The sequence below is a fragment of the Urocitellus parryii genome, unplaced genomic scaffold, assembly GCF_045843805.1.
Source record: "Urocitellus parryii isolate mUroPar1 unplaced genomic scaffold, mUroPar1.hap1 Scaffold_43, whole genome shotgun sequence".
Classification (NCBI taxonomy): Eukaryota; Metazoa; Chordata; class Mammalia; order Rodentia; family Sciuridae; genus Urocitellus; species Urocitellus parryii.
The window spans coordinates 2,257,355-2,273,403 of record NW_027553833.1 but is presented as its reverse complement, the minus strand read 5'-3'; the positions used below and the strand labels follow the sequence as shown (position 1 = coordinate 2,273,403).

At 35.9% G+C, this 16,049-nt stretch overlaps 2 pseudogenes; both read left to right on the top strand.

Annotated features, from left to right (window-relative positions):
* Positions 1–7,042, top strand: part of LOC144252462 (leucine-rich repeats and immunoglobulin-like domains protein 3) — a 28,293-nt pseudogene extending 21,251 nt beyond the window's left edge.
* Positions 7,043–13,946: 6,904 nt separating this feature from the next.
* LOC144252429 (olfactory receptor 6C2-like) lies at positions 13,947–14,920 on the top strand (annotated as a pseudogene).
* Positions 14,921–16,049: the final 1,129 nt, after the last annotated feature.

Genomic DNA, 16,049 nt, shown 5'->3' with positions numbered 1-16,049 from the left:
AGCACAAGGCATCTGGAAAAAACTGGGTTTTCTGGTAGTTTCAAGACAGCAGTCTTTTCCCAGGTAACCACAGCAGGCAGATCAGTCTGTCTCCAGGTGACATGAGTAGATTGCTTTACAAACATTGTCCCAGGCTATTGCTTCGGCCACATCTGCTGGGCTGTCTGTAAAACACACACAAATGTTGAGCCTAAGATGCTGTTGGTTTTGCACTCCTTGGTACTCAGGTTTGAACAGTGTTCAGACTCTGGAGCCTTCACATTGTTGTTTCCTCCTCTCCATTTCAAACAGATGATTTTCCCAAACCCCAGATCACGGTTCAGCCAGAAACGCAGTCAGCAATAAAAGGCTCCAATTAGAGTTTTATCTGCTCAGCTGCCAGCAGCAGTGATTCCCCAATGACTTTCGCCTGGAAAAAAGACAATGAACTACTGCACGATGCTGAGATGGAAAATCATGCACACTTCCGGGCCCAGGGTGGCGAGATGATGGAATACACCACCATTCTTCAGCTGCGCAATGTGGAATTTGCCAGTGTGTCATCTCCAATCACTGTGGTTCCTCCTACTCTGTCAAAGCCAAGCTTACAGTGAATAGTATGTAATCCTACTTTTCCTTTTTGCATTGGAAGACAACTTGTAGAAACAGAAAACACATGGTTTTCTTTCTCCCTCTCTCATTCCTAACCCTGTCTTTCCTGTCTCATAGTTTCCCACCTAACTCTTCCTTTCCCTACCTCTTACTCCACAAAATTAAGATTCTCAATTATTTCTATCTAAGCCAGCAGTTATTACACTGTTGACACCTCACTCAATATGATAGGATGAATCAGACTCAGAAATGTAGCAGACATGTTTTGGTGTGTGGGAGTTCACAATCTACCACCCTGATTGGAGGGGCCACCAAGTGTATCATCAAAACACACTGCCTTTAACTCAGAGATCTGAATGTGAATCCTGTCACTCCAGGCTAAAGTTGTGTTGCTTTCAGCAAATTACTCAACCTCTCTGTACCTCTGTTTCCAGTCTTCTAATTAAGGATAATAGTGCCCACCTCATAGATATTATGATCACTAAGTAAAATATTGTGTATAAAGTACTTAGCAGAATGCATTAGAATCTAGTTAGTACCTATAAATACAGTTAATGTCAGCTATTGTTAATAAAGTTATATTACTATTTCCTATGTGTTTTAGGCATACAGATATATATATATATATATATATATATGCACACATATACATATATATGGGTGTGTGTGTTTATATATATGTGTGTGTGTGTATATATATATGTATATGTGTATATATATATATATATATATATATATATATATATATATTAGTTGTAGGTGGACACACTAACTTTTATTTTATTTTTATGTGGTGCTGAGTATTGAACCCAGTGCCTCACACTTGCTAGGCAAGTACTCTACCGCTGAGCCACAACCCCAACCCCAGGCATAGTTTTATAAGAGGACCCTTACCACTTTATCATTTAACCTTTAGTATCTGCATGACAGAAGCTTTTTGTGTGATTCATTAACACGTTCATTCAACAAATAATTATTGAGGCCTGGCACATATAATATTTTGAATTAAAATCATAGTATAGAACATATCTAAAGTCTTAAAATGTTAGGGCCTCTAAGATTGACTTAAGAAAAAATTTAAAAAACTAGATGAAATGAATAGTCATAGTAGAAAGAGATCAATTGACTTGCTGAAGATCTTAGTTATTGATTAAACTAAAAGTGGCCAGAATTATAGCAGGGAGCCCTTCACTTTGAGGATCACATGACCTGTCTTTCATCCTGACTCCCTCACTTCTATCCCTGTGTAATCCTGAGCAGGTTACTGCATCTGTCTCAGTTTCCCTGTCCTGAAGTCAGAACTAAGCCTGTCCTACCTTTGTCAGGGGCATTTGGAATACGAAGGAATTGGGGTGGATGCAGGCGGACCCTCCCAAGGCCCTGACACTCATGCCTGTGCTGCCTTTTGATTTCAGTGCTTCCCTCATTCACCAAAACCCCCATGGACCTCACCATCCGAGCCGGGGCCATGGCACGCTTGGAGTGCACAGCCGTGGGACACCCCACTCCTCAGATAGCCTGGCAGAAGGACGGAGGTACTGACTTTCCTGCCGCAAGGGAGAGACACATGCACGTGATGCCCGAGGACGACGTGTTCTTCATCGTAGATGTGAAGATAGAGGACATTGGGGTGTACAGCTGCACAGCTCAGAACAGTGCAGGAAGCATTTCTGCAAATGCAACTCTGACTGTGCTGGGTAAGAGGATTCCTGGCCACTTTGCAGTTTGTGTCAGTCCTGCAAATATTATGGGCTCACACCAGAGCCTTGGTGGGAAGAAAATCGTAGGGCACTGTCTGTTGGGCTTCCCCAAAAGCTGTGAAACCAGCAGAGCTTTGCACCTCTACATCAATGGCCCAGGAGGTGAATTTTTCCATCTCTAGGAGAGGGGAAAAGTAAAAGCTTTGACATCTTTCATTTTTGCCAGGATTACTGCCTTCTACTGGGCATGTTGCATATTCTCCACATCTTTTAACACTATAAAGAACAAAAAATAAATGTATGAACATATTGGGAAGGATCTGTTCTCCCTTCTCAGCCTCCCATACCACTCTAGAAACCAAGGTTCTTGTTTAATCTTTTACCTAAACAAATGCTTCTTACAATTGTGATTACATTTATAGTAATAACATATCTTTGAAAAAGTTAAAGTAACCTATTAAGATATCAAATAATAAAAGTAAATCATTTTTAGAATTTTAATTTAGACCTAAGCGCATTTGACAATACAAAGTTTCACCTTAAGAATATAAGCATTCTGGAGGTTTTTTTTTTTTTTTTTTTTTTATAAATCTGCCAACACACTCTAGTTCTTCAAATTATTTTAATATATTTTTTTCTATTTTTAAAAACTATTTTATCAACTATCAACTTCCCCCACTACCAGTTTTCTAACCTTGGCAAGAAGGAAGATTGAGCTGAAAGTAGTAATTATCTTCCTTACCTGGTGTTAGGAGTAAATGAAAGCAGAGTAACAAAAATCCAAAGGTTGCATTGTTTTTAGGCTCTTAAAGAGATATGTCCAGCCTCTTTGGGGAGCTCAAGATCTTAGGCTGCAATTTGAATAAAAATGCTAGTTGTCGTGATATGGGAACCAGATTTCATTTAGGAAATTAAAACCGTAACTTGCCCTTTCAGAAATGCCATCCTTCTTGCGGCCTCTGTTAGACCGAATGGTAACCAAGGGCGAGACGGCCTTGCTGCAGTGCATTACTGGCGGTAGCCCTCCGCCCAGACTGAACTGGACCAAAGATGACAGCCCTTTGGTGGTGACCGAAAGACACTTTTTTTTGCAGCAGGCAATCAGCTGCTGATTATCGTGGACTCTGATGTCAGCGATGCTGGAAAATACACGTGTGAAATGTCCAAAACCCTTGGCACTGAGAGGGGCAACGTGCGCCTTAGTGTGATCCCCACTCCCACCTGCGACTCTCCTCAGATGACCGCCCTGTCTTTGGACGAGGACGGCTGGGCCACTGTGGGCGTGGTGATCATAGCTGTGGTTTGCTGTGCGGTGGGCACGTCGCTGGTGTGGGTGGTCAGCATATACCACACCCGGCGGAGGAACCAGGACTGCAGCATTACCAACACAGGTGCGTCAGCAGAAGTGTGGCACGGGATGCTGTGGTCAAGTGTTTGTGGTTCTGCAGTCATTTTTTTCCAGATTGTGTGTCTTATAGTCTCAGCCCATTTCAGAAGGGTGACTCATTCGTTTCAAGCTGCAGAAATATTGTTAATTAAAAATAACAGCCTGGAATAAAGCTAAAATTTAAAGATTAATACTTTTTATTAAAACCTCATTAGACTATCCTGGTGGCTATGAGTAAAATCTAAATCAGAGTAAAATAGCCTCATAGGACGGTGGTGGAGAGCCACGAGTGACCCTAGACTTCCCAGGATTCCCCTTTACAGCATTTTTATAAAGGGGATTGTAAAGGGAATTCACTGGGATTGTAATTGTGAGTCAGGAAGAGGCCATCTAGACTAATTTGTGCAAACTCAGATATCAAATCAAGTATCATTCAAAGATTTAGTTACTATTCTATGAAAATTCTTGAGCCTTTTATCTTTTTATATATTTGTTTTGAAATTTGGAGTTGCGTCCAGTAGGTAATAAACTAGAACATCAGCTTATGTTTCCCAGAGCCCAAAAGCCCTGCTTTGCATCTCCCGAATACCACACACCTGGATAGTTTGGCCAGAGTTGATCTTCCCTTACTTCATTTGTGGAGTGACCAAAGCAGTAGTATCTCCTGTTCATCTGGAAAGCCTGGGGGACAATGACATTCATTTTGGTTGACAGAATGCTGGGTTTTTTGTTTGTTTGTTTGTTTGTTTTTACAGATGAGACCAACTTGCCAGCACATATCCCTAGTTATTTGTCATCTCAGGGAATGTTAGCCGACAGACAGGATGGGTACATCTCTTCAGAAAGTGGAAGCCACCACCAGTTCGTCAGGAGGTGGGTTTTTCCTACCACAACATGACAGTTCTGGTGAGTGTGTAAAATAACCATGACTGTAGTTGTTTGAAATCATATGGTAGGCTGCCCATCATTACCGAAATTAATAAATATAAATTATTTTTATTTATCTACAGAAAGTCACCTAAATTATTGTGATGAACACTAAAAAATGGATTCTAATAAGTCTTCTAAGTACTCAATCAGTGCTCCTGAGGAATTTTTGCTTTATTCATGCTGACAGACATTCTCAAAGGAACCAACTCCCATGGCATGGCCCAGAGCCTGGAATGCTTAAGCAATGCCAGGAGTGCATTTTAGTGTGGTTATAAAGATAATCTAGAGTTGCCCACACATTGTATTAAATAATTAGACTATTCTCTAATGAGTTAACCTAGACTCTGACAGTTTTTAAAAGTAGCATTTAAGTTATTGCATTGCTAAGAAAGATTTGAAAAATCTTGCAAAAACAAAACAAAAAAATTATTACAAAGGAGAGAGAGAGAGAGAGAGAGAGAGAGAGAGAGAGAGAGAGAGAGAAGAGCTCAGAAATCAAATGGAACCAAAGTGTCTTATCAGAGTCTCTAAAGATAAGGATAAAGAATGGGAGAGCAGAGCAGTGTCTGAGATTGGGGTCTCTGATGACCTCATGGCTGTGGCATGCTTGGTGCCTGGGAAAGTTTCTGTGCAAAATTGCAGGATTCCTAGCTGCTATGGTAATGTCCTCCATAAGGAGGCTCTGTGCTAGAGTCTTATTAGCCTCAACCTTGATGTCAGGCACACAACTCCTGGGAATAGAGGAACTTTCTTGCTAGACAATCACAATGTTTCACCAGCTCCACTGCTCCTGAACCTGCCTGCCTAACAGTAACTTCAGACAACAGACTTTCTTAAGAGCTACACAAAGCTTCCAATATTGCACATTGCAACTGTAGAATGCAACATTGAGAAAGTTGCATGATGTTGCTAATGCTATAAAATTCCTAAATACAAAGAATAATGCTTGCATAGTCTTAAATCTAATAATGATACGTATATAAATAAAAATTGCTGGCATAACTCTTTAAACCTGATTCTCCACCAGAGAGCAGCATTCCACCTGACCCCAGCTATTATCTCAAAATATGCATCTGTGAGTTTTTATTTTTCTTATCCCCCTTCATCCCTGACCAGAACCTGCAACATTGGTAGCTCTGATAGAGGCACTAAAACATAATGGATTCTTTAGTGAGAATTTTTTTTTCACATTGGGCATCAAATATATTGCCCACATCTCATCTAAACTACTTGGAGGACCATTGTTAATATTATTCTTGATGGTAAGCATAAGAAGGAATTGGAAGGTCCTGACCATGTTTTGTTGCCTCTTATTTAACAAATATTAAATATCACTATTCGTTTTCATTTTGAATAATTAAAGGGATCTGTCTGATATTTGAAGGAGAAATAAGAAGTCATTCTGATGTAATGGGTTAAAGAAAATGGGATTGAATAACATAAACCATATCAGATATGAAAGCTGGAATGATGAGTTAAGTGCTTGGAGATATATATCATGTGTTACACAAATAAGTTCTTGAAATAGTTAAAGGCTGAAAATCACATGCACCTTATTAAACATAAAAGTTGTATAAATGCTCACAATCTTATTAATCTTATTTAATATTGGCAAATGAAAAGCATAGTATTTCACCCTTAATTATTTATTATAGATCATCTGCTACCAAAGTTTCTTCAAGTATTTTCTCTGGTCTGTGAAGAATTTCTATGGAAATGTTTATTGTTGATGCTCTCATGAACCCCTCCTGTACTTATTGATGTCTTCTCTCATATCTCCTTCCACATTTCTTCACAGATTTTTTTAAAGAGAGAGTGAGAGACGAGAGAGAGAGAGAGAGAGAGAGAGAGAGAGAGAGAAATTTTTTAATATTTATTTTTTAGTTCCCAGCGGACACAACATCTTTGATGGTATGTGGTGCTGAGGATCGAACCCTGGCCGCACGCATGCCAGGTGAGCGCACTACCGCTTGAGCCACATCCCCAGCCCATCACAGATTTAATCAGTAACAAACAATCAAACAAAAAGGAGTGAGTTATTTAAGAAGAAATAATATACACAATAAAGTTGAAGCATGTTAAAAAACTTTTTCACTATGTAACAATAATGTAACAATAATGTAATATATATTTTTAAAATAAGAACCTTCCACATCTGTAAGTAATTGAAGTTTCTTCAATAGAAACCATAACTTGTTTCTTTAATGAAAATGTAGTTTGTGACTTCAGGGTGCTTTGCTTTTAATCTCTCTCTTAACTTCTAAAGGGTGAAACTAAGCACAAAGGAATATGTAGTTTTCTGACCTAGAAAATGCAATGGGTTCAAAGCTGTATGTTCTCATTCCTTTCTATGGAAATATCTATGGCAATACAATTTACCTTTCTTTCTTTCTTTCTTTCTTTCTTAGGCACTGTGGATGCAACTCAGGGGTGATTTAAGACTGAACTATCTCTAATAATTTATCTATCTATCTATCATCTATCTATCTATCTATCTATCTATCTATCTATCTATCTATCTATCTATTTTGACAGCAGAGATTGAACACAGCCCATTTATCTTTTATTTTGAGAAAGGGTCTCACTAAGTTGCTGAGGCTGGATTTGAACAAGTGATCATCCTCTGCGTCAGTCCCCTGAATTTATAGGATTACAGACATGTACAACTCACCTAGCCAAATCACTTTTCAAAGGATAAAAACTTACCATTTTAAAAAATAAATAAAGGCACAAAAGTCATAAAACAACACTCAGATCTACCAAACCATCATGAAATTTTACAAGAAGTTCACATGATGTAGAACTCAGACTCCAGCCTTCCAAGATATATTATTTTTCTACTTCTTTCTCCCTTATATCCCTGACACCTGAGGTTGTTTATGGCAGTGCCTTTAGTATTTCTGACTTCCAATGGGTTAATAGTAAAGGTTGGAAAAGCTCATGAGTGGTAGTAAAAATTGATATATTGCTAAAGAAAAAGCACTCACTTTATAAAAATAATGTATCTTTCCTATTTTTGGTAATTCTCAAAGTAATTAAAATATTTATTTTTATTAGTCAATTATAGTTGTAAATGGATTCATTTTGCTACAATTGTACCTGCAGGGAATTTAATTTATTCCACTTCAGTCCCACGTGCTCCCTCCCCCAGTCCCTACTCTCCTCCCTTTCCCTATTCTCCTCTCCTACCCTTCTGGTTTTACTTTCCCTAACTTATTTATTTATTATTGTTTTGTGCTTTATAGATATGCATAAAGGTGGAATTTACTGTGGTATATTTATACATGTACATTGTTGCAAGCCATCCATGGGTTGTGTGTGTGAGCTCTGCGCTTTTGAGTGTATGAGGGAACTGGACTGACATTGCTGCCTAATTGGGATGTGTGACCTATGTGTGTCATTTCTCTCACTCTGCCTTTGTTCCAACATAACACCTGACATGGGTGTGGCCTTCCAAGATATCAGTCAAACTGCTGACCACAAGACATCACCAAGCAAGACTGCTTGCTTTGAAACCTTGCCTTATTTAGCTGGAACATTTTTTAATATCTTTTCCCCAATAAATAGAAGGTTTGAGGTGTGCTTGCTGTATTGCTTCTTCCAGCACTGGAGCTGACCCTTGGGGTCACTTAGCAGAGCTGAGCCATCCTGCCTTAGAAACTTAGGTTTGTGTGCTGTGTGGTTTCTTCACCCTTTTATTAGTTATTGATACAGCCAGCCCCTTTGAACCCAGGTCATACCGCCATTCAACATTTCCTCCCCTTTTCCTATCACTCCTCTCTCTCTCTCTCTCTCTCTCTCTCTCTCTCTCTCTCTCTCTCTCATCTTCCTCTCCTCCACTAAATTTTCCCCATACCTTTATGACCCCTTACATTTTTCTCTTATTTTGCTCTAGCTTCTGCATACGAAAAATAAAAAATAAAAATCCAACCTTGATTGTCTGAGTCTGGCTTATTTCACTTAGTATGATGTTATACAGCTACATCAGTTTACTAGAAAATTCCATAATTTCACTCTTTTTTATGGCTCAGTAAAACTTTAGTATATATATATATATATATATATATATATATATATATATATAATATATATCACATTTTCTTAGCATATTCATATGCACTGCTTTTGTAACTTGGCTATTGCAAATTATATGCTATAAAAGTGATAAAACTATATCATTATCATATGCTGATTTTAGTTATTTTGAATAAATACCAAGGAGTGGAATGGCTGGGTCATATGGTGGCCCACTCCTGATTTTTTGAGGAATCTGCATACTGCTTTCCAAAGTAGTTGTACTATTTTACAGTCCAATCAATATTATATGACTGTACCCTTTTCACCACATCCTCTCTAGCGTTTATATTATTTCACTTCTTGATATTGCCATTACAACAAGAGTAAGATAAAATCTTCTGGTAGTTTTGTTTTGCATTTTACTGATCACTAGAGTTTTTAAATAGTTTTTCATATGTTGATCATTTGTGTTTTTTTCTTTTGAGAAATTTCTGTCTAGTTCTTTTGCCCACTTATTGATTGGTTATTTGGTTTTGGTGTTAAGCATTTTGAGTTCTTTATATATTCTAGATATTAATCTCTTATCAGAGGAGAAGCTGACAATGACTTTCTCCCTTTATTTAGATTCTCTGTTCATGCTCTTAATCATTTCCTTTGCTATGTAGAAGTTTTTAATTTGAAGCCATTCCAAATATTGGTTCTTGGTTTTATTTTTTGAGTTCTGGAGGTTTTGTTAAGGAAATTGGAGGCTGTACCAATATGTTGGAGTGTTAACCCTTTGTTCTATTCTAACAATTGCAGAAATTTTAATTTAATTCCAGAATTAGGTCTTTGATCCACTTTGATTTCACTTTTGTGCAGGGTGAAAGATTGAAATCTAATTTTATTCTTGTCCATATAGATGCTCAGTTTTCCCAGCACCATTTGTGAAACAGTCTGTCTTTACTTCAACATGTATATTTGGGCACCTTTGTCAAGTATCAGACAGCTCTAAGTATGTGGAATTTTTACTATGTCTTATGTTTTGCTGTGTCATATGCTTTAGGACATAGAAATTAACATGAAACCATGCTGTTTAGAAAAATAGAAAAAAATCCAAAACATGAGTTTTTATACATCATAACAACATAAACAACAAATTTTTTAAAATGATAAACTGAGGAAAAATTGTCACATTGTATGTGATCACGAGAGAGTCCTAAGTGTTAGATTAAGTGTGTTACATAGCTAGGTCATAAATAAAATTCAACTGTATAATTTGGTTTAACGTTTTTGAGGGCACTTTAGTAAATAAATATCAAAGCCTCAATATGTTAATATATTTTTATTCTGAAATTTATTTATTTAGTTTAGGGTTTAACAAATAAATGCAGATTTAAAAAGTGTAAAAACCTTCACCCCATCCAGAGACCACAACACCAATGCCTTGAAATCAAGAGAGGGAAATACTTGAAACAATATTTTATTTTCAATCCAAAGAGAACTAGAAAATATTTCCTAGGTAAAAATTGGACTAAAGTTATTGGTTAGAAAATCTTTCCAGTTTGTTGGAGATGAAAAACTTGAAGAAGCCAGGCATGGTGATGCACACATATAATCTCAGTGTCTCCAGAGGCTCAGGCAGGAGAACTGCAAGTTACCAGTCTTAGCAACTTAGCAAGAACCTAAGAAACTTAGTAAGACCCTAAGCAACTTAGTGCGACCCTGTCTCAAAATAAAAAAGGACTAAAGAGGTAGCTAAGTGGTTAAGTGCTGCTAAGTTCAATCACTTGTACAAAAACAATAGCAGTCAAGAATTCTAACATTTTCCAAGCACCAATCATAGGAAATGGGGTCGGAGGACATACACTAAGACAAGAAGACCATTCATAAACTTTTGCTATTAGGTCATCTTCATCAAATTACCCATTAGGACTCTTGTTAAAGAATCAGTTCAAGCTATTGTTAAGTCTCAGAAGAATAAATACAATGGCTATTTTATTTCATTTAAGTTCATCTTTTATTAATTTGTATAATGATTTTCTCTAAGAAGCTGGTTTTACATGATTTAACCAAATTACATGTGATTAGTTATTTGAATTATTATATAAAGATTCACAGGTCTTATTGGGTTGTCTTTTGGAATGCTGATTTTTATTGTTATGTAACAATAATATGAAATTATAGGTGATGGAACATTATTACTTTCACACCCTAATTTTCCCTTTTAAAGGAAAAAAATGAGTATCTGCACTAAAAATATCCAATGTAACACTTTATTTGCTACTGAAAAAATTAGTTATCCCTGCATTTTAAAATATAAAAATCTTTAAACTTACAACCATTTCCCTAGTCTTTGCCTCTTAAAAACAAGAAGTATGGAATAAGTAAGGGACATTTTGGGGAAAAGGGCTAACATGCAGGAAAGAGTTCAGGATAGACCTTACTACCATATGATACCTCTAGGAGAAACTGGATTGAGAAGAAGGAAGCTGAAAAGAGTATCCTTCCCTTCAATAAAAATGATCCATTGTAGTTATTGTGTCCCATAGTTCTTAGGAATGACACAGGTCTTCAAAAAGTCTTTTTTGGCTTTTCTTCCCAATGGTGGTGTAACAAAACTTGAGATTTAATTGCAGTAACTGTTCATATAATTCAGAGGTTATCCACTGTGATCTCTTTAAATAGTAACTATTTTTAAAAAGAAATAACATTCACAATATATGCTTATTGAGTCTTATTAGAAAATGGTGGTTGGTGGGAGGCTGTTCCTGTTCATCTACATAAGATAAATACTGGAGATATTAATCTGAATATGGTAATAAAATTGTGTGACACCTGAGGAAAATCTCTAGAAAACTTGATTCAAGAACTGAAAATTTCTTAACTCTCATTTTGAAATAGTATTAAAATATTGATTGAAGAGGCAAAAGTAAAAAATCTAGGGGAAAATTTTTTTTTGTAGAAGACAATGATGAAATCCTTAAATATAAACTGAATAGAGAATTAACCATGGTGTAATTTTATGAATTAAAACCAAATGTGACCAAAACCTGCATCAACTAAAGGTGTCAATAATTTTTCAAAAAGATCTAACATATGGTTCGGTGATTTGAGTGTTGCAACTATAACAGTCACATGTGAGTTGAAGAAAATTAGTGATAGGAACTTAGGAACTTTATAGATGATGCCCTGGTAAATGTACACAAAAGTGTCATATCATATATATATATTTTTTTTTCTTTGAAATTACATTCCTGAGAATCATGAAATTGTGCATTGTGCAAATCATAAAATGTTTATTAACATATGCTTATTTTAGACATCTTAACAATTGTGGAAAACAAAAAGATGTATAGTATCTTGTTAGGAATTGGTTTAAAACTTGTGGTATATTCATAAGTTTATTTTAATATAGGTAAAATTTTGAAAAAATAAGAATTTGCAAAACTAAAAAAAAATTATAAACTGATAACATACAATGGGCTGAAATTAGAATTAATTGCACTTATAGATATGTAAAAATATTCATTTTAAGATGTCTAGCATGTAACATTGTGAATTCATATATGCAAATTTCTTGCCTTCTAGTTTGAATACATTACTGACAGATGCCTCAAGAAAACAAAAATTCACCAAAGATACATTTATCTGTTCAAGAGCTAAAACAAGGAAGAGATGACAATCAACAGTTTTGTTGGCATGGAACATAACAACATAAGAACATAAGTGATTCTTTCACAATATGATACTTTCACAGTAGCAAAGAAAAAAATGTCAAAAACAGGGATATATGAAATTTAAATAATTAAAATCAATGACAAAGTAATTTCAATATGAAGCCCAAATAGAACTTAAGCTAGCTTTGAATGTGTAGCCAAATTATGTAGATATGTATCTATTCATACGATATTTCTTACACACTGCTCATAAATCTAGGATTGTGTTAGTTTGGGTAGATATCCTAGTTTAAACAAAAAGATAACATCCTAATTTCAACAATCTCAGTTTCTCAAGGGAAATGCTAAAATTGAAATAAAAATTACTTGTCACAGGAAAAAAAAAATGAACAATTAACATAGATTTTTAGAAGACTTTCCAATAAAGCAGATGCTGAAACTGAAAATCACAATAAGTAGATATACACAGGCAGACTGTGGAGAGTTTATTTAGCATTTGGAATTTGATGTTTTACTTGATCTTATTGTTATCAAGGGGTTAGAATATTTTTCATCCTTAACAGGCTGAAAGTATATAAGTAACTTTTTTCCAGCTGTATATCCTTGATCAAGCATTTCTTCATTTGTAGCCACATTTGTATCCCAGTGGACACTGCAATAAATTACATACTAGCAGAGAAATGTAAGGAGAATCAAAGGAGTAAGCCAACAATGTGGCAGTTACATTTTAAAATACAAAACAAACTACATACACACAGGCTTTGTCATAGTTGGCAAAACAAGAGATTTAGGTCATAGTGGACTGACAAACCTATTCATGAAGTCCACATGAGATGTTAGATGTTTGCATTTTAGACCAAATATTCTAGGAAAGACTGGAAAAAAATAATTACATTTAAATATTCACCTTTAAAATACAGAAGATCTTAACCATAAAAAGAATTTATAATTTTATTGAATCACAAGAGATTGTGAGCCAAAGCCAACAATGCAGAATAATCCAGTTATATATAAATTACAAATGTAGAATAAAAGGAGTAGCCACACCCATCAGGATATTGACAACATCAGTTGCAACTTACAGAAGAAACTACATGTGTGCTGCAGTCTGGCTGGGCACAAATCACAAGCCACTCAAGGAGGAACAAACTTTATTTCCAAACTCACATGAACGCCACCCACTCGGCCCTTCCAGGAACTCCACACACCAATCAGAAGTCCCTCCACTGGCACTTTTCCAACCAACACAAACTCTCCAGGAATCCCCATGAGAGCTCAACTGGAACTCAAGGGTAACTTCCTGAAGAACTCAAAAGTAGCTGGCACACAAGGTAGCAGGAACTGCCCTATTGCCTGAAAGCAGGGGTCTATATACAACTGAATACACAGCCTGTTTCATTCCAGCATTATCCAGTCACAGCAATTATACACAGCTTAACTTAATTATCATGATCTTAATGGCTTTCTGGCATCACCTCTCAACCACTTCTTCTGGCAAAATGCTAGGCGCCATCCCAACTTGGCTGTGGCTGTCAACACATGTGCATTAATTTTCTGTCTCTAGTAGTGACTATTTCTTTCGGGCTTTCATGTCACTCTTTTCAGATAAAATAGCTCTAAATTTTACATGAAGATTGACTAAATAAACATCAGTAGTTAGTAATGAAAAACTACACAATAACAACCTTCTCTCTTTTGGGACTAACAGATGACTCTCAACTTCAGATTCCAATGTTTGCATTTCTATTTCTCACTTACATGTTGAGTATAACTGGGAATCTGAACATCATATCCCTCACTTTATTGGATCCCTACCTTAAAACACCCATTTACTTTTTCCTACGAAATTTTGCCCTATTAAAAATTTCATTTACATCTGCTTGTATCTCTAGATATTTGTATAACATAGTAACCAATGACAGGTCTATTACTTATAATATTTGTGTCGTTCAAGTGTTTTTATTGACATCTTTGGAGTAATAGAATTTTTTTTCTTCTGGCCATTATGTCCTATGATCGCTATGTGGCCATCTGCAAACCCCTGCATTATGTCACTATCATTAGCCACAGAGTCTGCAGGAAGCTTGTCCTCTGCTGTTGGATGGATGGTTTGTTGACCATACTCCCATCACTTATTCTCTTCCTAAATTTGAAATATTGTGATTCAAATGTTATTGATTATTATTATTTTTTTTTGTGATGCATCTCCTATCTTGAAGATTTCATGCTTGGACACAAGGCTCATAGAACAGTTCGTGATTATTTGTGCTGTGCTGACCTTCATTCTGACCCTTGTGTATGTTGTTCTGTCCTACATATACATCATCAAGACCATTCTAGGATTCCCCTCTGCCCAGCAAAAAAAAAAAAAAAAAAAAAGTGCCTTTTCCATTTGTTCTTCTCACATGATTGTGGTGTCCATCACCATTAGAAGCTCTATCTTCATCCCTGTCAAACCTTCAGTAAAAAAATCTGTGGCTATCAATAAGGATGTGGTGGTGCTAATGAGGTCCATTGCTACGATGTAGAATACATTCATTTACACTCTGAGAAACAAACAGGTAAGACAAGAGTTCAGTGATTCCTTCAAAAAACTTGCTTTGGTCTCAAAGAGGAAAGAAAATGTTCAAATATAGAAATAAAATATTAACTAAGGATAAACCATTAAATTCCATATCTATTTATCTCTGCTTGATCTGAACTCAATTCACATAAACCTTCTCAAATATTTTTTTACACCCAGAACAAATAGTCTCCATCACATAAATTCACTCCTTTAGTCCCCATTTACACAAACCCTTTTCAAGCTAAGTTCCCAATCTAAAGAAGTGATAATGTTTTTGTAATTAATGTAAACCTGCTTCACTACTTTTAATATACCCCCCAAAATAAATAAATAAAAGAAAGAAAAAAGAAAACAAAGCAAGATAAAACAAAAGCAAAACCCAACAAGGAAATAAATAGCTTAGCTTGTATGTACTTGTACTTCCAAGAAAATAATTCATATAGATTTCTCAGTACTTCTTCCACTCTAAATGATGCTATATGGTTTTAAAAATAATTTTTTTGAGCACCTAGCTCTTGACACCCAAAAAGAAAAAAAAATATAATATTCTTCAATTTTTTTTTGCTCACTAATAATCCTCTATATCTAAATTAAAAAAAAAAATTACCATTATCTATAAGGGACATGATATAATTAAAAAGTAAAGAAAATTAAAATAAATGCATATCCAAATAAATGTATTTTAAATAAAATTAGATTTGATATTTAGGATCCTAAAGTTTATTGCTAATTATGTAATATTTGCATACATATAAAATGCTAAAATTTTAAAATTAAAGATTCGTAAATTATACAGACTAATAATGCTAGGTGTGCTAATAGCCACCATTGTGATGCTTCTTCGCATGGTCATTCCTTTATGTTAGCATATCCCTGGTAGTATCTCTCATTGCAAATTAAAACAACATTGAGACCTTGGGCCTGCAGCATAGTGGAGTATACAGAAACTGAAACCCAGATATGTGAGTTAGCAGCTAAGTCTATGTGGGCCAAGCAATCCTGAAGAAAGGCAGATGCTGGCAGCATTTTACCCAGGGGAACACAGGTTAGAGAGGCTAAACACAGCAAGGCTCTCCCCGACAACACAAGTCATAAGGTGCAAGGGGATAGATAGTTTGCCTGTAGTGGGTTGGAAGGTTAGAAGAGGCTCTCAGCTCACCCATTCAGCTGGTCCAGCACAAAATGGTTTCCTGGGGCCC